The sequence below is a fragment of the Sebastes fasciatus genome, chromosome 20 (assembly GCF_043250625.1).
Source record: "Sebastes fasciatus isolate fSebFas1 chromosome 20, fSebFas1.pri, whole genome shotgun sequence".
Lineage (NCBI taxonomy): Eukaryota > Metazoa > Chordata > Actinopteri > Perciformes > Sebastidae > Sebastes > Sebastes fasciatus.
Genome location: NC_133814.1, coordinates 20922241 through 20942943, shown reverse-complemented (window position 1 = coordinate 20942943; position 20703 = coordinate 20922241). Strand labels below are relative to the sequence as shown.

The following is a 20703-nucleotide window of genomic DNA, read 5'->3' as shown; positions in this document are numbered from 1 at the left end:
ACATTCAGAGGGTGGGTATGGTTTCAAAACCGCAGGACAAGAACAGAACAGATCAATACGGTATTTCCATCCATCCAGACAGGCAGAGAAAGAGACCAAGCGGCTTCAGTATGTCACTCAAAAGGGTACCTATAATGACATTTGGTGCTGTGCAAATGAGTTTCTGCCCTCAAATGGGCCAGCCCACTCATAAATAAGACAGAAAAACAGATCCAACTGTCAAAAGTGATTGTTGACAACTGCTTCTGTTCACATCTGGGGAAATAAGTCTGTGAATTACGTGCGCGTGGATATAAACGCGGTTTCATTGAAGCAGAGGCCCGCTGACTGAGAAAAGAGATGAATAAATTATGCATTGGTTCAGTTCTGTATTACCATGTACACCACCACCATCATGTTCACATTCACTCTGTGAAGAACTTCATTGTCCACTGCGAGTTAGCAGCACCACATCTCTTTTCATCTCATCCACAGACAGTTTCCAGGGGAGATGTGTATGCCTTTAGCCTGCAAATGACTTCATATAACGGTGAAAAAGAGGTGCTGACAGGTTCCAGGAATGTTCTGTACTACTAGGTTTTTTTTTATGTAATCAGTTTTGCTTGTGGAAAGCAGAAAAAAAGGATTTTGGTCTACAACCAACTTCAGCTTTGTCATTACAAATGGGATGTGTGCCTTAGATTCATGTTTTCTGACAAGGTTCTCCAGCTTTCGAAACGCTCTTTTCCTCTTTCATCCAGACTCACTATTAATTCCAGAGCCAGCGATACAATACCACAAAGAAAATACACATTAGTGTGCCTCACAAGGGCAATGATACCTTCAGGGTTGCTATTTGTGGCTATGAATCTGGATCTGAGGAGACGGTATAAAAGGATAGAAGGGAGCGTGGGCGGCAGAGAAAACATCTTAAATTACTTGCTCTTCCAGTTCAGCCCACCGCCAGATTGCTGTCAGGCTGGACTGACGTTTGATTGAAAGCGCAGACAGGACCACGGGAAACGGAGACCCAATTAGCGCGTTAGCTGGCCGCTGACCTCTGATGGCGTTTTGATGACCACCAATAAATGTCTGTTAGATTCCAGCCGCCATCGCAGCGTGTGTCAATCACGTGGCTCAGGCACAGAGTGACGGAGCTGCAGTTTACTCCCTCACTCACATAGTACCACGAGTACTTTTAAGGAAAAGAGAAAGCATGAAGATGATTTCACGTCTCTCATGCAGATGTTGGCAATCATCAATGCCGTTTTCACTTCAGCAGCAATGCATTTTAATTGAAAGATACTTATCATAAGTCATTTCATTAAGTGACTTTGTTTTCATGTCACATTCCAATTATTTGTCTCGTGTTATTATTATGAGCAATCCAAAGTGTTGGGTTGATGAGGCTCAGTTGAGAATATTAATGAGCTACACACATACAAGAAAGGACATCTTCATTCTGTCTCATCCAGTTCACTTAAACAAGGCAGCGTATTCAGTACGAGGACCCATCAGCCGAGGGTGCGGAGATAGATGGGAACATGCAGGGTCACCTCCAGTCCTTCCACCCGCTTTGCTGAAGGTCACAAGCCGACAGATGAGTCTGCCTTTCGTCAGGCCTTGTGCCATCCGCATTAGCAGGCTGCGCCAGGCCTTGCCCGCGTCAGCAAAAGAAAAGGGCTAGGTGTTATTGCCCTCTTGAGATAGAATGTGTCAGCCTTACACAAACTATCTACACCGAGTGTAAATAGTGCAAGAACAGTGAGGCCGTGGGGACGGATTGTGGAGATTGGGTGGAAATAGAAAAGAGAAATAGCCAAAACTACTGATACACAAGCATGAATATTTCATTAATTAGAGTCATGAGCTGGTGATTTTAGACCATGCAGTAGCCAGTGGAATTTATAATTGCAGGTGATATTTTGATCTGCTTTGGTTACACTGATCAGCAGGAGACTAAACCCATAATCATAAATACATTAAATATCACAAGTCATTTAAAAGACCTTTAAAGGTTCTCTATACGAAATACAGAGCAGAGGGATTGCCTCTCGACATGGCGATGGCTGAGCCGGCGGCTCACAGCTAATGGTACTAACAGCGCTAAAGCTTTGGTTATACTTTCTGCAAGGGACGGTCGCACGGACACGAGCTGACGGGGAATCATGATGAGGAAACGTTTGGATTTTTTTTTTACTCGTGGGTTTCTCCTCGCTGCAGACCAACAATCTCAAAGTTCTCCATTTTCTTCGGCCCTCAGCGTACTTAGAAAAATGCACGGACAGGCAAAACCTGCCACATGAAACCCCAGTAAAGGGCCGCGTCTGATAGTGTGACGTCACTTTGACCGTGCGGACACTGAGCACGCCAGTTGGGCACACTCACATGCAGTAACATGAACTAAAAGGCACATGCCGTCCGCCCGCCTACGTCAACAAAGCACAGAGAAGCTCTAATTACAACACACACAGAGGGAGAGTGACTTCATTATCTGCTCAGGTAGACATTACTCCACTATATCTTTACATAGCAAATAGTTTTTTGCTGCTATATTAATGCTCTGGATATTGAATTTAGCACCTTTAAAAACACAAACTTATGTGTTATTCCTTTACATTTCCCTTTCCACAAATCACCACTTGTGTGTTTGAAACTGGGCTACTGAAGATCGGAATAAAAGGGCACCATGTAATCTTACCCAAACCAACAAAGTTAAGTTATGTTGTCGGCTCAAAGTTTGGTTTCATTACTGAACTTTATAGAGGCAGGCTGCCCGGGAGAGAACGCCCTCATAATGGACCCCTGCCAGGAACTTGGTCCACAAAGTAATTGGCAGCGGCCACCACATGTATGTCTGCTGTGTATGTGGGTGGTTTCAGAAGTCATGTGTGTCACTGAGGTGAATATCACAGAAGTTTGGACTCGATCAATCCAGTATTTGCAATTTTCATCATGACATGCAGTGTGTAAATGCAGGTTCAACAGAAAAATTGCAAATACTTTTAAATACATTTATTTCTGGATTTCTATTACATTTATTTAAAACAAGAAACATTTGTGTGTGCATGAAAACATATATTTGTGAACCTAATTTTTTTATATGTGGATTTTTTTTAACATTTATATACAATAACTATTTTCTGTGCATTGAAACAAAATGTTGTGGAGTCATTTACAGTATATATAAATCACAAAATACATTTGTAAATCCCTCTGTGTGCATTTATTAATATTGAGACTGATCTGTTGTTTTTTTTAATGTATTTGTTAGTCGTTTTGTGAAAAACAACAACATCTGAATCCTCCCAAATCCCCCCTCGGGCAGTGGAGATTGACCTGTAATGAACTGAACTGAAAGGTCAATCCACACCTCTTATCTTTATATTCATATTTCTGATAGTTTACTAAATATCTTCAGACAAAACAAGCTATTTGATACGTCATGTTAGGCTGTGGGAAAATGCAACTGTAATTCTTTTTACATTTTTTCCAACATTTTACAAACAAAACGATTAATCAAGAAAATAATTGATAATGAAAATAAGCTCCAAACCAGGGACCACCCACAAACTCCCAGTGGCTTTACAAAGTAATTATCTCTCCTACAAAGCACGCTTGCAGGCAACTCTTTTTGTTTTTTAATGTATTAGATTCTGGGGGAGGGGGAGGCAGCTGTTAGCCGGGCCCAGCTGTCGATGACGGCTGCCAGAGATGAGAGGGGAGGAGTTGATTTTGAACAAACCTGTGCATACATGGTCCCAAAGGAACATCACTTTAAAGAATTCCCTCCAAAGCCCAGATGATAGCTGGATGTCTCTGTTTACTACCTCTTCATCTGCGGCATACGTGCAATCCCATGCACACATTAATTATGCAAAATACAGTGATGGAGATGAAGAACCCATGATTGACTTGGCAGAATGAGGCTCAATATGAAATGTCTTAATCGTTTGCAATTGACTGTAGGGGGTTATGAAGAATTTTCTTGAGACTTGGGTACCACCATGAATCTTTACTTAGGGTTGGAGAAAAAAATAGATTCACCTATGTATCGCGATTTTATTACAATTTTATTACGATTTTTAAATTGATTTTTAAATGCCAGAATCGATATATTTGCTGTCTGTCTTGTTGCTTTACATCCAAATACAACAAATCAAGGTGGGGCTAGTCCAGGGATTGAATAGATTATGATTTACATGCCAAATCAGCCACCCTGAACTTAATCTGACAGGGTCTTTGAGAGGAGTGGTGGAACAGAGTTTCCAATCTTGACAGAATGAAAATAAACTCACAACAATTTAGCCGGGCCGTATCTTTCTACCCCCCACAATTATTATTCATGAAAGTGAAACGAGAAAAGTGTGTGAAGGAAATTGTAGTACAGCTCAGTCTAAACTACAATGCAGATTTGCTTTTCATGCTGTTCACGCTGTGTTATTTTCTCAAACCGTACATTAGCACACACTTTCATTTCCTGTGCTGGAGCCTGGCTAGTACACTGTGGACTTTGCGAGCCATTACGGAGACCACTAGAAGCCAGACAGCATTATTGTTAATGACATGGCTTTACGTTGGACAATTGAAGCCTGTTGAATGTATTCTTCTCTCCCATTTGAGTTATAAGGTACTTCATGTTCGTCTGCAAATGGCAAATATATCCACTGACAGATCTTGATCCATCATTTAAATAGCCTTCTCTTTGTGCTTTTGTCATTTTGCACTCTGACTGAGAAAATATGTGCATAACTCTACTGACGCGACTAACACTAAGTTCCTCAGATGACAAACGGCACAATAAAAAGCCTCTCATTTCCTTTTCATATTCAATATTTCCCCCTGAAAGAGTGATTCTCTGCCTCCCATCTCAAGCCACAGACTCCAGAGCTAACCGATGTGTCCAGCTTCTAAACCACCAGCCTGAAATGTTTTAATGACTTGCATTACAATTAGACTCGCTTGTAGCTATTAAGCATTCAAGCCAGAAAACACATCAAGCATTTCTTTTTAAACCAGCGGCGTGTTTTAGATGTGAAAGACAGCACAGTGAGTCAAATGTAGTTGGTTGGTTAATTATCCCATCAGATAACAACATATTCTCATTCCCAACTCGCAGCTTGGTCAGTGGCCCTACGCTTCAAACGATGACGCATAGGTACCCTTTTAGCATCAGTTTTGCACGTGGCAATTTACGCTTGTTACATGCATACACTGTCTTTTCCAAAAAAAAATCTGTTTTCACAGGAACAACTTGGTTAGGTTTAGGAAAAGATCGTGGTTTGGATTAAAATAAGTATGTTTGTTAAGTAGTGAACTAGGCTACGTTACGTACACAACGTAGTAAAGTTACATAACTTAAAATAAGTCAACGCTGACTTTTCACTTTCGGTATTTTCGACTGATCTACTGTGCGCCCAAATCCCTTCTCCTCCAGTTTATCTCGAATGACTTGATGAACGTCACTATTTTTGTGGACTTTATTTAGCATATTCTGTGAGTTCTCTTCTGCCCAGATGTCAAGCAAACATCGAACTTCAGAAGAAGTCCGAGTCAGTACTCTCCCACCTTTCGTTTACCTGTGTCCATCTCAAAAAATGCCCGCACAGACAGCCTGAGTTTTGGTTCGCTTGGAAACGGTCCGAGACAACCTCTCGCAAGTGGTCTCGGACCAGTTGTTTTGGTCCGCACCAGACGATTACTGCATTTACAACCGCCCAAACATACCGCACTAGAGTTTGATTAAAATGGACTAAATGTTGGCTTTTGAAAGCCCCCATTTATCGCTCTTTATACCATGTAACCCGACTTCCTCCTTTACTCCCGCCATAACTACGGCCACGTCATTGACGCATAGGGCAACTAACCAAGCTGCCGTATTTAACGAGTTGGGATTGACAACGTTTTGCAGATAAAAATGCTGTTACCAGCCACAACTTACTTTCCTGTGGAGGTTGAGATGCTACCCTCCCTGGATCCCACCCCCCTGCGTTCAGACTGGAGTGCAATGACAACAACACAATCCCTCACTGGCTTCCCATTTGTCTCCCAACAGTGTTAGTAGCTGGAATGCATGATTAAGCCAGAGGTAGCTCTACCGGGAATTGAGCCCAGGTCTCTGTGGGAGAGAGTTTTGCCCATGTGTCACACGTGTACCCAGCCAACGTCAGTCTGAGCGTTTTACATTAGAAAAGACTACACTGCACAAGCCCTTTTGACAATCAGAGCAGCTAGAACGGTTCTCAAGCATTCCTCGGTCTTTATCCATTTATCTCTCTGACAGATGGGCCCTTTAGTGATCCAAGTCTGCAGCTTCTGTATTATGTCTGTAAGACAAAGTCATGTACATCATACCTGCATCATGTTCCTTGTACATCCCAGCTAAAAACTCTTGTTTCATCTGCTCTAAATCTCCGGCTGATTTGTGACTACATGTCCTAACAGAGCCCAAAGATAAACTATCCTACCTACCACAATACACGCACGACAAAAAGACTAAACCAGATCAAGCCAGGGAGGACAGCTCCCCCACAACTCAAACAGAATTTCTCTTGCTTGTAAATTGGTTTTCGTCACAACTAGCTGTCAGTGTTGGCGTTTGTGGGTTTCAGTGTGTCAGATTTGACACAGCTCCCCTTCAGTAGCTGTGGGCTGTAGCTAACCACCCACACACCCCCACTGGGGAGCAACCATCTTCTTCAGATCCCCTCCAACAACTTGACAACACTGATCGCGCTCATCATCGTCCCCTCCAGCACTCAGCAGAGATTTACAGCCTGGAGCATCTGATTGGTCAAAGCCTGACTAATATTATCAGAAGAAAGCTTATAAATGCAGCTGTTTTACTGTAACAGGAAGGCGTGTAGAAATCAGGAACGACAGCTTCTCTTGTGAAAAAATACTCCTTTTACACCTCCGTCAAAAAGTATCCAGAGCTTAACAGCACATCGCATTTGATGACATGCACAATTGGCGGACTAGAATCCAGTGCTTAATGTGCCTGGAGACACTGTCATGTTTCATCTCTGCACCAGCGGCCAACACAGGAGCCATGCCCCGTCAATCACAAACTGACACATCCACGCTGTGCGCCAAAAGGGACAAGGCAGCCTTTCTCTGGTCCAGGACACTTGCGAATTACAGGATTTTGTGCATCTTTGAATAGATGTCGAGGAACATAGTGTATATGTGAAGCTTCTTAACAAGACAGAGAGGCTCGCAGTGCAAAATTAATTTGTTTCCCAGGATGTGTAATGTGCAGGAGATGAAAAATGAAAGCTTTTGCGCATATAAACCCAATTAACTGCTCAAACAAAGAAATTCCTTTCTCACCCTCTAAAATGTGAGTAATGCAGACCTTTGCGGCAGTTTATGGTATGATTATAATTTATGCCACCTCCTAAGCAGCACTCGCAGACTGTGTCTCTTTTGTGTGGCCCCGGCTTTACGGCCGTGGAATCTCAGAGGAAGAAAAGAGCCAGTGTCATGCGGTCAGAAGGCATTTTAGTCTGACAAAAATTTGTGTCAGCACTTTTCTGCCGGGGAGCGAGAGGCCAGCGTTCAGAGCTGTTAGCCTCCTTCTCAGAGGAGAGCCAGGGTTTAATGGGACTACTCTTCCACTCCATTTGCCGGCCCGCATCTCGCAGGCCACAGCTGCATACATGTGAGCCAGCGACTGTCACTCTGCATACCTCTCTGCAGCCTGCGAGCTCCACACTCCCTTTAACAGCTGACAGAAGCTGTTCATCTTCAGGCACACTCTAGAAACAGACTACAGACATAATGTGTGTGCACTGTGCAGGAGGCCATAGATGTATATACGAAGTAGGGGTGAGGGGAAAAAAATAAATTCACCTATGTATCGCGATTTTTTTTTTTTTTTTTTTACAATTTTGAAATCAATTTTTTAATGCCAGAATCGATATATTTGCTTCATTTGAGTCTATGTGGAGGTAGAAGGAAATGACCGCTTTTATTGTTTTAGTCAGAATAACGTGACGTCATATCCGTTCTATAACCAAAACAAACACTACACATACAGTAAAGTATGGAAACACTTTGGGTTTCACACATTGCCAGGAAAAGCAGAGCTAGACATCACGACTAAAGCTGCATGCTAACTCTGTCATGGACAGGAACGTATTGCGGTAACGTGCGGTCAAGCTGGCCGTCACTCATCTCCGCGGTCAAATCAGCCGATACAACTGTAGAGCACCCATATACTGACATTTATGTTGAATGCATGACTACGTACATGCTGAAAATCAAACATTTTAATGCATTAATTTAGATATTTTCCAAAGTAAATGTCCCTAGAAGTGTATGATTTAACTTTTTCCCACGGTATAGTGTTAAAAAAGTTAACAAAAATCGCTATAAATCATAATATCAAATCGCAATACTTTTAGAATCGCAATACATATCGAATCGGCACCCAAGTATCGTGATAGTATTGAATCGGGAGATAGGTGTATCGTCCCAGTCCTAATAGATAACGCATTGGCCGCTTCAGTCCGTTGCTGCGATACGTCAGCGTCGCCGCCATATTGGGGAGGTCAGTTCTGGCCTGTAAACACATACAAGTGAACCGGGGAGCTGTATATATATATATATATATATATATATATATATGGAGGAGACAATGTTAAACCCTGGTAACGAGATTGCAGAGGTCACTCTCCTTACCTTATCTATTGGCCAAGGAACTTATCTTACCAGCTCCTGGTGCTGCCATGGTCATATTCATTCTGATTATGGCAGCACCAGAAGGCCTTGCAATAAAAAAAAAAAAACTTCTTACAAAATGACTTTAGATCTATTTCAGAGCCAAACAACAATTTCATGGCTGGCCAGTCACAGAGTAATTACATATGGCCCCAAGCCGGCACATCGATCAGTACTCGGGACTTAAAAATAAGACTATTTCTTGACAGGCAGCTTCTTGAAGAGATGACAGCACCTCCGCCGCACGTATTGAGAAAATTCACAATGAAAATTGAAACGGGGCAACATGAATCTATCTATTTTCTGATGATAGAGTTATTCTGCAGGACAGACTCTCCTCTCCGAAAAAGATGCATCTCTATTAGGTACGTGTAAAAGGTCAATTCTCCAAGGTTGAGTAGTTAGTGTCTGTTTCAAGATTACAATCTTAGTTTTCTTGAATAATGAAAAAGCTCAAGTTTAAATTGATTTAGAAAAATTGTAAAAAGTTATTTCTAGTCAATCACACTAAACTGCTTCTTTTGTTTGATGACATGCATGATGAACCATTAATACAGTATATTTAAGACAACTCCTGCAAGTGATCCCATGCAGAACTTGTTTTATATGACATGTTTAAACAAGTTCAATGCACACAAATGTTTTCCTAAAATTGAAGATAAAATGCAACTGACTGAAATATTAATTTAAAAGGTTAAAAAAAATATTTTAAAAAGGTAGGCATCCCAATTATTAAAGGCTGATTGGCTACTATATGCATTTCAGGGGTTAAAAAAAGAAAACAACAATTGTGCTTTCAATGAATCTTTTTCAGAAAAACAATGCTAAAGAATGTAAATGTATTCTTGTCGTTGGCCCACTTGCAAAACACAAGGTTAACAATGAACCTATTGTTACTTCACATGATGACCTTGGTGTGAAGCATCAATAGCTGAAAAGAGGTCCCGGCTATACACGCTGGTTCAAGTGGCATGAAACTTGAGAGATGACTCACCATGAGTAGACAGCAGGCAGGTCTCCAAATCCGGCTTTGAGGGCAGCGAGGCGCTACATTTCGCTGGGCTGAACCACAGTCCCGATCCCTCTCCAGAGGGGACACCCAACAGTCCTCTACAAAGGCAACCACAGTGACATAAAAAAAAAAAAAACTTTAACTGAAGGCGAGCAATTTGACATCCGGCTCAGTGGCGTGGCAAGTCAAGGCAGTGGACTGTCACTGTTCGTCGCTCCGCTTACTGTCGATCTTTTTCCAACAGAGAACACAAACAGTGGTTGGTGATGCAAACAACGCCGTTTGGGGTAGCTACAAGGGCTGGTTGTCGAAGGGCAGACAGTAGTGAGGGGGAGGATCTGACATGAAGTGCTGCTTTCAGAGTTGTGATGTAGACACTCTGACCAAGTGTGTCATTATGTCATTAGGTGGCGAGTTAAAGACGGGGGCAGTGGGGAGACTGAAATATCTATGTGGGAGTCATGTGATAAACACTCAAATGAGGGGGAGATGTAAATACTGAAATATGACATCAGAATCAGATTTAGATTTATGTGCCAACTACATACATACAAGAAATTTGACTCCGGTTTTATGCATCTTTCTAAGCGTACTCATGCAGAAATAGAAATAACAGCTAGGGACAAGAACAACAAAGCAGGACAAATAAAGGTGAGGAATAGACAGGACTGTTATCTACACAAGCAGTAGAAAAAATAGGTGTGTATATAAATATTTTATAAATATATACAGTATATATAAAGCACCAATGACCAACAATAAAATAAGAAATAAAATAAAAATGTCCGTGTGCAAGTCAAGTGTCACATGTTCGGTTGCTTCCTCCTCAACAAAGTCTATCAAAATATATTAGACGCTCTACATCTAATTTTGTTTCTAACCTGGTCACAAAACTCATGTGTTTGAATCCAGTCTTTGACATTCATCTTTCTATCTTTCTCCTTCATCCTGTTATAAACTGTGCAATAAAAACAAATAATGCACCAAAAACAATCTTTATAAAGATTGATTAGTTAAAGCTGCACTGGATCAGAAACATGTTTTCAGGTTTTTAGGCAATTACATAAACACAAGTGGTGGTTAAAGGTTCTCAATATGATACTCAGAGCAGAGGGATTGCCTCCACACGGCTCTCAACATGGCAACAGCTGAGCCGGCAGCTAGTAGCTAACTGTGCAAACAACGGCAACAGTGCGGACGGAACTAACAGTGTTAACCAGGCAGGGAACCGGAGGGAGGGTTATGCTTCGGTGGCGAAGTGTCTGTTGGGACGGTGTTCTCAGCGGTAACCGCCATATGAGCACAGAGTGCAGAGCATCGGCAGAGTATAGATGGAAAGAGACGAAACTCTTGTTTTTTTTTTACAATATTTCGGACAGAAAACGCTTATTATATTTATAATATTTTATTGTTCAGCACAGGCCATTTCGGTAGAATATGACGATAGAATAGAAATAATTTAGTTTTACTTTTGTACAGCACTTTTTTCTGGCATCCGGTAGTTGCCTTCAGTCCAAAATGGCAGAAGCGTAGCTTTGCTGTCGGGCACTGATGTTGCAATGGAACGAACAATTGACTTTCACTTCTTGGCAATATACACGTTATTTGGCGCCGGCCATTAGCTAGCCAGTGGGGCACAACAGAGAGACTCACATGCACTAAAATGCATGTATGCTTTACGTAAACGAAGCACAGAGAAGCTCAGATTACAACACACAGAGAGGGAGAGCGACTTCATTCTCTGCTCAGGTAGACATTTCTCCTCTATATCTTTACATAGACATAATACTTGTTGCTGCTATTTTAATGCTCTGAATATCGTATAGCGAAACTTTAGGTTGCTCTATGTTGAATTGATTAGCCCACACTTTCTGAAAGAGGACATTATTTGGTTTGAAATGATGTTATGGGAATAATGTTCCAGTATTTATTAAACAAACAAACACCAGAAAATGTCTCCCAGAGTAATTCAACAACATTCAAGTTTCAGAGTCTTTGCACCAACCCTCAAATATCCTCCAGTGTCAATGCAGCCAATTCCCTCATATTCATAAAGGACAACTGAGACATAGATTTTGAAAGGACGCAGAATGTCATTTCTGCACAAAAGAAGTCTTCAGACAAAACAGCAACACAATAATCAACTTTCCTCAAGGGCATCGCATGGACTTTATTTCTTTCTTTTTTTTCATCTTCTAATTATAGTTTGCACATTGCTCTCTGTAGGGAACACTTTATAAGACTTAATCTGAATTTCACACTGAGTTGCCAACACATTAATTAAGCTGAGCCAACCAATGGGGAGTCTAAATAAGTTACGGCAATAATAATGAGAGGCAGTAAGAAAGAAACGTCTCCGTCATTCTTAGTTTGATTCTCAGAAATATGTTTTGTTCGGGGCTTTGAGGGGGGAATTTAAATAGCTTCTGTGGAGCTTTGCTTGAGGTAACATTTGGCTTTTTTTAATTTAAAGTGAATAAATGTGAATCCCACACAGTGATCTTATAATGAAATACCATCTCCTCAAGACAATCACAACAATTTTTTTCTTGATTTGCTCAAATAAAACATCTGAAAACGTCTGACAACATTTTGTTATGCAAGTTTTTTTATGTGTGTGTGAAAAACTCTTTAATGGAGAAGCTGGCTAATGGTTTTAGGGTTTAAAAACAGAAAGACGTGCAACATTTGCATCCCAAGGTCGACTCCCCTTGTCACTTGAACGCTAGAAGGGTCACCAAGGCCGGGCAGCTGTCCGCCCAGCAGACGACGATTAGAAGAGAAGCGAGGGCGAACCACCTCCCTGTGCTATTCGTCTGGTTTACGACGATACGGATTGCTGAAACAAAATCTGGCATCCAATATGAAAAAAAAACACCCATTGAAAGCCCATTCAAATCTCAATCATGTGATGGAATGCATAATTCTTTGTTGTCCGCTGGGTTTCTGTATTATTAACTGAAAAGGCCAGAAATAAGATCAAAACAAATTATGCGACCGACGCTCTAAGTCCCCATTTCACTGATAAATATGGCCTTTAAGCTTCCCCTCTCATCTCCTTCTCAGAGGCTATGAGTGTTTAAGCTTTCATGTAATACAAATGCCTCTGTGGAAAGTCGAGCGGTTCATGTTTGCCTTTTTTGTGCTGCTTCACATCATGAAGAAACCCCTCCTCTGTCTGAGAGTCTTTCTGCCAGTTTGAGAAACCGGTTCCTCGGACAAATTGGCCTGCTTAGACCAGGCTCGCCGCTCACAGCGAGGTGTCTACAGGCGTTCTCCCCTGACCATATTTTATGTTTGCCAAAGGTCTGGGAAATAAAACACAGGGCACTGCGGACCAATTACTTACATAAAAAAAGAAAAATCACCTACCGTTGTCATCACCAATTAATTTAAGTTACACTGGCCAAGACAGGATATCAAGAGAGCAAGCAAAGATACATCTGTGGCTCAGAAGGTGACTCCTGTAATTGTGTATTGTGGACTAATTGAGAGTAAAAATCAATGCTGTCTTTATTGTATATATCTTCATATAAATTCATATTCATATCTACCCCTTACTGCTTGTTCTACATTCTGTATTTATTCTTTATATTACAGTTTATTCCGTATATTACTCTTCTGGTTAGATGCTAAACTGCATTTCGTTGTCTCAGTGTTTATAAACTCTGCAATAAAAATGAAGTTGACTCTAATCTAAAAAATCTTAAATAATCCCATTCAATGGATTCCTTCCAAAAAAACACATTTGTTACATGTTTACATTAAAAAAAATTATGTATTATTACTGGATTTTCCCCAACACTTGGTAAATAAACAACCTTACGTGACATTGTTCCCAGCAGCACTTTGCTTTTATCTGTAATCTTGAAGGCAACGGACAGAAACTTCTCCACAGATATGCATCCACAGCAATGAATACAAACTTTGCTCTGCATAAGTGGCTCTTCACTGTTACTTTGCAGACAGTGTACTGCAAGTGTAGTGTACTTAATCACCTGTTCAGCATATTGGAAATGAATCGAGCAGAGACATTGCCCATTAGTCTATTAGCTACAACCTCTAACACAGATCTACTCACCAGCGGACACAAGACATTTCCCCTAAAATGGACGTGTAAGTACTGCTGAGCTGCTTGTCCCATTACTCTTCCACGATCCAAAATGCAATTTCCAATGTGACAGTCTGGCCTTTACCCCCCAAACCAATGCACAACACTCTTTCTTTCACCTGCTTCAGCATCCTTTAAGCACAGGTGCCCTTTTATCCTGGACCCAAAATGAGAAACGCCGCTGCCTCTTGTGCCGCCGAGACCTCGGCTCATTAAAACGTGTTGCTAATGTTGTCGTGAGGGGACTGCCTTATAAGACGAGGAACCAAGGCTGACAACAACACAACCACCCCCAACACCTACTTATACTTCTCATACAACGTCAAATATTTTCATCATAAAAAATAAAAATAGAACATCTGAGCAGCGGCGTGGCAGCGAGTCTGAGCTTTTAGTGGCAGGTACAGGTTTGAATGACAATGCGTCGGACGGTCGGAGCATGCTGAATTAACAAGGATCGACTTTAAACAATACTAACTGTCTTAAAGGGGAACGACAGTAATTTTTAAAACATACATTATTCTGGAGGCTATATAACACGATGGAAAAATACTTGCTCATGTATGCGCATATTGCGAGGGAGCTCCGGGAAACCACAAGGTGACAGCGTCATCAACAGTAACTGCCGGTCAGTGGCAATTTGAATGGAGTATAGAATTTCAATAACATTTGCAATATAAATAAACATGTCGTCACTTTCTGAATCTAATTTATGTTAACAATAAGCACTTATCCACCTTATTCTCGGGGGGCATTACTGTAAAAATGATTGTGGGTGTAACTTCCAGTGAGGTACCAGAAGTAGCATTAAGATAGTTACCGCCAACAGCACTTCTTTTGAAAAGTAATTCGCCTTCAATTTAGCAATAATGCTTAATTTTTTTAACAGATATTTAAACTAACGTTAAATTTGCATTTTCTATAATGTCCTTGTGGAGCTCTGGTACTTGCTGCGCTGTTCGCAGCTGTACTAACAACCAGACAAAGCTAAATTTGTGGCTTCAACATCGAGGTGTTGAAGGGATTGTTCTTGTGACCAACGGTACAGTTTCCATCGCCGACCTACAGACAAGGAATCCAGAAGAATGTGTCTGAGAAACCTAAACTTGAAGAGACCACCCAAAACCCCGTATGTGTGCTCATTTCATTTTGACGACAAAAAGCCAACGGAGGAAAGTTAAACGGATAGTTGAGCTACGACAGACCAGCGGAGAAGAGACGTCAGGTCCTTAAAAGGACTGGCTTCTTTTGTTTTCCAGTAGTTATAATTTATGCAAGTGTTCTCCATTAGAACAGAGAAATATCAATGTTTTAAAAATGTCCGTTGTTCCCCTTTAACAAACACGTTCCATCTGCCGGTCTACACTATCTAATAGAGAAAGGGAAAAAGTCTGCAGTTGCTCTGCTATTTTGAGCTTCATCTCATTCAGTGTTGATCAAGATGAATGAAACATGTAGGCAAATACAGTCTGAAAGCTGGCAGAGGGGCTGGAGCCTTGAAAGCGTGGAGAATGGGATATGGTTTGCAAGCTGGTTTAAAGCATTCCCTAAGATTAGCTCCTTCCTTAAAATCCATCTCATTACAGCAGTTACATCTCATGAAAGGGGTGGGAATACCACCCAGCCCTTCACACTGCAGCTAACGTGAAGCCTCAAGTGGTTCATTTTCTCCTGCTTTTACATCAAAATAAACTAGGGCTGTCAAAGTTAACGCAATAATAACGCAGATTCATTTCAACGCCATTAATTTCTTTAACGAATCAACACAACTTGGGATTTTTAGGTTGTAGCGGGCTCAGTTTTAAAGCTAGAGTGAAAATACTGATATTGGATGTAACTAGAAAACTAATGCAAAAACATATGTTTTATGCTAAATGCAGTACCTGTGAGGGTTTCTGGACAATATGTGTCATTGTTTTGTGTTGTTAATTGATTTCCAATAATAAATACTTACATACATTTGCATAAAACAGCATATTTGTCCAATCCCATGTTGATAAGTGTTAAATACTTAACAAATCTCCCTTTAAGGTACAACATTTTAGATTAATTTGTTTTTAATCACGATAATTTGTGATTAATTGACAGCCCTATTATAAACACAAAAGTAAAGATACTCAGTATGTATAATTGTGTGTGTGTTATCTGCCACACACTGACAATTTCACTAAACCACTGTGTCATCATTACCCCCCGTCACCTCTGTGACTCCATGTTAAAAATGTATGCTTCAGGGCCTCCTGTCTGCTTAGCTAAATGAAGAGGGAACATCACATATAGCGTCGTTGGAACTGGCATTAACACTCTGTGGGGTTTTCAGCTGGATATCAATTAGAGCCTCATTAGGCATTTAGAGATGGCAGTCCCTCTGGCTTCCTGTCGCCCACTGTGAAACTGGCTGACCCTGACCTTGAGGGAAGGCTGGCGCTCTCTGTATGAGGCATGCTTCCTTCAAATCGTGTGCTACGGAAAACACATTGTTTTAAAATATTATATAAAAAATAAATAGGTGGCCATGGGAGGTAATGAGGCAGAGCAAAGAGAACGAGGGTGCTGTATTTTATCAATAAAATGTTCACGTCCTTTTCGTAAAATAATTAGTGAACGGTTCGTCATAAACTTTTTTATTTGTTAACAACTATAATAAATAAAACATTATTTAAAAGTTTTTGGAATCTGATCTTTCAGGGCAAACATTTCCCGGAGAATTAAACATTCAGACGAAGGTTGTGATATGTGTAAATAATAAAAAAAACTAGTAATAATATTGGTCCAAAATGATGTAAAATTGCATCGTTTTAAGTCAGAAACCTTCACATTTTCTTGGAGGAGGAGCCCCAAACTCATTATCTCCTAGTATCTTTTATTCACTGTTGAAATTCATAATGTGTCTATTTATCCTGCTGCATAACATGTAGGAGCATCCTGACTGGGACACTGCTCCTAAAACCTGAATGATACCCAACTATAGGCTACTAATAACACAGGAAAGCACTTTCACTATTAACATGCGCTAATTAGCTTGATGAAGCAGTATAAAAAACACAAACACAGAGGTATTTACCTTCTGCAGGTTGCAATATGTCCGTTATCCGTTAGTAAAACTTAACATCCACCAAAGTAATGGACATAATTAGTCTCTAGCAGCTTTTAAGGTACAACTTTTAACATGGTTTGTCTCTTGTCTCTGGTTTCACTAGCCCGCAGTGGCTTCACTCAACAGAGTCTACATCCTGCACCTCTAAATACTTTCAATCAGTACAGTACAATAATACAAATAAACAGTAATATTTGAAATTAAATTGAAAATGGTTTAAATTTAATTTACTTTTATTTTATTTAATCTAATTTAATTTAATTTAATTTAACTTAATTTAATTTAATTTAATTTAATTTAATTAGTAAAATGCATAAAAACAAATGAGGATAAAAAGTAAAAAATTAAATAAATTAAAGTAACATAAAACATGCACGGGTCAAAATAAATGAATGGATAGTTACTCAAAGGTATTATTGATAATATTTTTCTGTAAATGAATATTTAAAAAAAAAAAAGAATACATCCACAGAGCCTTTAGAAAGCTGCCGAATAAAAATATGGATTTTCCTGAAAAAAAAAAATATTATGACTATGAATTAATCATTTAAAAAATGTTGGCGCGTCCAAAATGTATGTTTTGTTTATCTCTGTGGAAGATATCTGATGATTGGTTTCCACTTGTGAGCCAATAGTAAAACGACATTGGTGTCACGTGATATCTCTGTGTCATCAGTTAGTGTTGAAAAAACGGATAAATGGCTGAGATTGACAGTAAGTGCCTGGCAACGACTTGTTGTGAAGTAAATGCTATGGAAGGGGGGACGGAGAATGCGACATCTAGTGGTTGAATGATATCAATGTTATCAATAGAAATAATAAAATTAAAAATTAAAGACATTAAATCGGGAGCACATGAAAGTGAGTTTTTTCACTTTAGCAAATTTACATTTATGAATGTAAAACTTTGCAACAATTATAATAAGTTTTATTAGGAAATACCTTGTCTAATCTGTGTTGAACCTTAAAAAACAAAAACCAGAAAGTAACCACTGAAGGTAGTTTGTGTGCAAAACTGTTGCGAGATGGTTAAGGTTAGGATAGGTCGTCAGGCTGTATGTCTGATCTGGTGTGAATGCAGCTTTAGTTAGCTCTTTATATTTTCAAACTTGCCGTGTATTTGCAGAGCAATGCATTTAGCTGCGCTCAGTGCTGCATGTTTGCATGTTTACTCATCTAGCTCCTCTTTATTTTTGCCCCTTGGTGTGTAGTTTGGGGCAGAGGTGGTATGGGGTATTTTTAGACAGACTCAGAGGGGACTCTATGTTCTGACTGCTAACACAATGAACTCTCATGCCTGAACAAGGACATAGTTTGGTGGCTGGAGGCTAAGCAGTAGACCACTCCCCTACCTTAAAAACAAGCCGCTGTTGAGGAAAGCCACTCGCTGAAACTAGCCGTGCTGCTGCCGTGTATGGACTCTCATCAATAAGGCCATTTATCTTTTCATATCATAGAAAACTGACAAATCCTTAAAAAGGTTTTAATGCATTTTGAAGAGGATCTCATACAGAATATTCTGCATTTACATAGAAAATACAGGATCTTTAGTTTAAAATACTGCATTTGACAGAGTGCATTATACTTGCATTACACTAAGTGCCACCAAAGGGTACAGTAGTCGATCCCACAGCAGAGTGGAGACTTTTCATCTACGAACGACAAACCCATGCAGCTGCAAGCATCGTGGTTAATCTGACATTCGGTTGAACTGAGAAAACTCAGTACATCTTTTTGATCTGCATTTCTTTTTTTGAAATTTACAAGTGTGCCCGGCTTGAGTAAAACCGTCTTGGCCCAAGTAAAACACAATAGTTCTTAAAAATAGCCTGCATGCATACTGTGCCACGTAGCATTACAGAGCTCCAGACTGACAGTACTGCAGAGCAAGGGCCACTTCACTTAGCTTTGATTCATTTAGTCAAAATGTGTTGCCTGTGGGTTTAGTAAAGCACCGTCAGGATGTATTAGTGCTCCTTTTGCAGCATTTTATTCATTAAATCATCCCCACATAAATAAATATAAGTACATGGCTGTAAAGAACAAACTTGAAATTATGCTTTTGTGGGCTTGTTATAAGCTACTTCTTTGGTCTATTAAACCGTAAGCAGCTAAAATATTTGAATGTATTTAAAAGTAACAGGGCACAACAACAACAAAAATCAACAATGTCTAATTTTCATCAAATTATTTTATTTGATAAATGCTGACTAATGGGTATTTGTAATTTGTAAACCCTGCCTCTATATTTCATCTTCTACACTGGGAACACAAATTGATTAGGAATGACTGAAACTAATGGTAGTCTTTGTTATGATTAAAATGTGGATTGTGTTTGTGTTGTTACTTACTGATTTGACTATAAAATAAATAAATAAAAAAACAAAAAAAAAGGATTCAGTTCATAATGATATGAATTAGAGAAAAACTGAAAACTAGGGCTGTTAGTGGCGTCAATGCAAATTTGTTTTAATGCCACTAATTTCTGTAATGCATTAATGCAACTTGCAATTTTAGGTTGTAGTTGGTTCAGTTTTAAAGCTAGAATGAAGATACTGGCATCATATGAAACTAGAAAGCCTAAGGAATCCATTGTTACCAAATGACCAAACGTCGTACCTATGTGTCGGTAAGGAGGTCAAATAATGCTTCAAACTTGCGCTACATTTTAATTTTCAAAGGGGTCCCTTGATCTCTGACCTCAAGATATGTGAATTGAAATGGGTTTTATGGGTGCCCACGAGTCTCCCCTTTACAGACATGCCCACTTTATGATAATCACATGCAGTTTGGGACAAGTCATAGTCAAGTCAGCACACTGACACACTGATTACTGATAAGAAACTAATGTCAACTCACAGAATCTGTAAACAAAACTGTGAACAATCGGTTGTAATTGCATTGCAATGGTGGTAAACAATCAGATTCAGTGTCTGACCACACTGTAAACTGGCCTCTCATTGGCTATTCACTCCACAGACAGATGCAAAGTCATATCAAACATTTAGGGATTAAAAGTTCATTTTTGACCTTAGAAACAATAGTTTCCCAATAGGGGGTTACAGTTGGATGTGTATCCTCTTCAGCTGTTGGACTAGTATTATTTTCCAGTTATTCCTTAATACAAAGGGTATCATTGATAACGCTGCTGGCCCACACTCAAAACAATGCTACTTTTCATGAAATCCTTTTCTCCTACACTCCTACACTCGTCGTCACACCCTGTTTCAGCACACAAAGCCACTGGAAGCAGCTGTATTATTAACAACAACGTGTCCACTATGTTCTACAGACACAGACATGCCTGGCAAATTATAATGGAGTTAACCCATTAATGGCACTTCACATCACAGAGCGGAGGCCCATCTCCCACTGCTAACTGGGCACCGCACACAGAGGAACAGTGGAGCTATTTAGATATGACAGAGCGCTACTGTTTCGTTGACAACTTCAACGCCGGCCCACAGATCACATTTAAGAAGCCTTGGCGGCGGCAGCGTCGATACACGAGCGCTAAGTAGATGACACGCTGGTAACCCTATTTGTCTTGAGCTGAACCCATTATGGCAACCCATTTGGTGATTTGCTAATAGTGACGCCAGGATGAGCACAACACTTAGACCGGTGGTTCCAAACCTGGGGTCCGGGCGCCAAAGATCACAGAGGTTGCGCCAGGATTTGTCTGCTCTGAGGTTGTCAAAATAATAACACACTTAATGGATAATTTATACAAAAGTCTGTATATTAAACTATTTAAAAAGATATATTTTTTGCTACTTA

At 40.1% G+C, this 20703-nt stretch overlaps 1 protein-coding gene across 2 annotated transcripts in view; it reads right to left on the bottom strand.

The window, feature by feature from the left end:
* The window catches only part of tanc2b (tetratricopeptide repeat, ankyrin repeat and coiled-coil containing 2b), a 174419-nt gene that overhangs the window by 143362 nt on the left and 10354 nt on the right, over positions 1–20703 (bottom strand). For both annotated transcript variants that reach the window (XM_074619733.1, XM_074619734.1), the window contains exon 2: positions 9698–9813. The gene's annotated coding sequence lies outside the window, so the exon portion shown is untranslated. The remainder of the gene's footprint in view (positions 1–9697; positions 9814–20703) is intronic.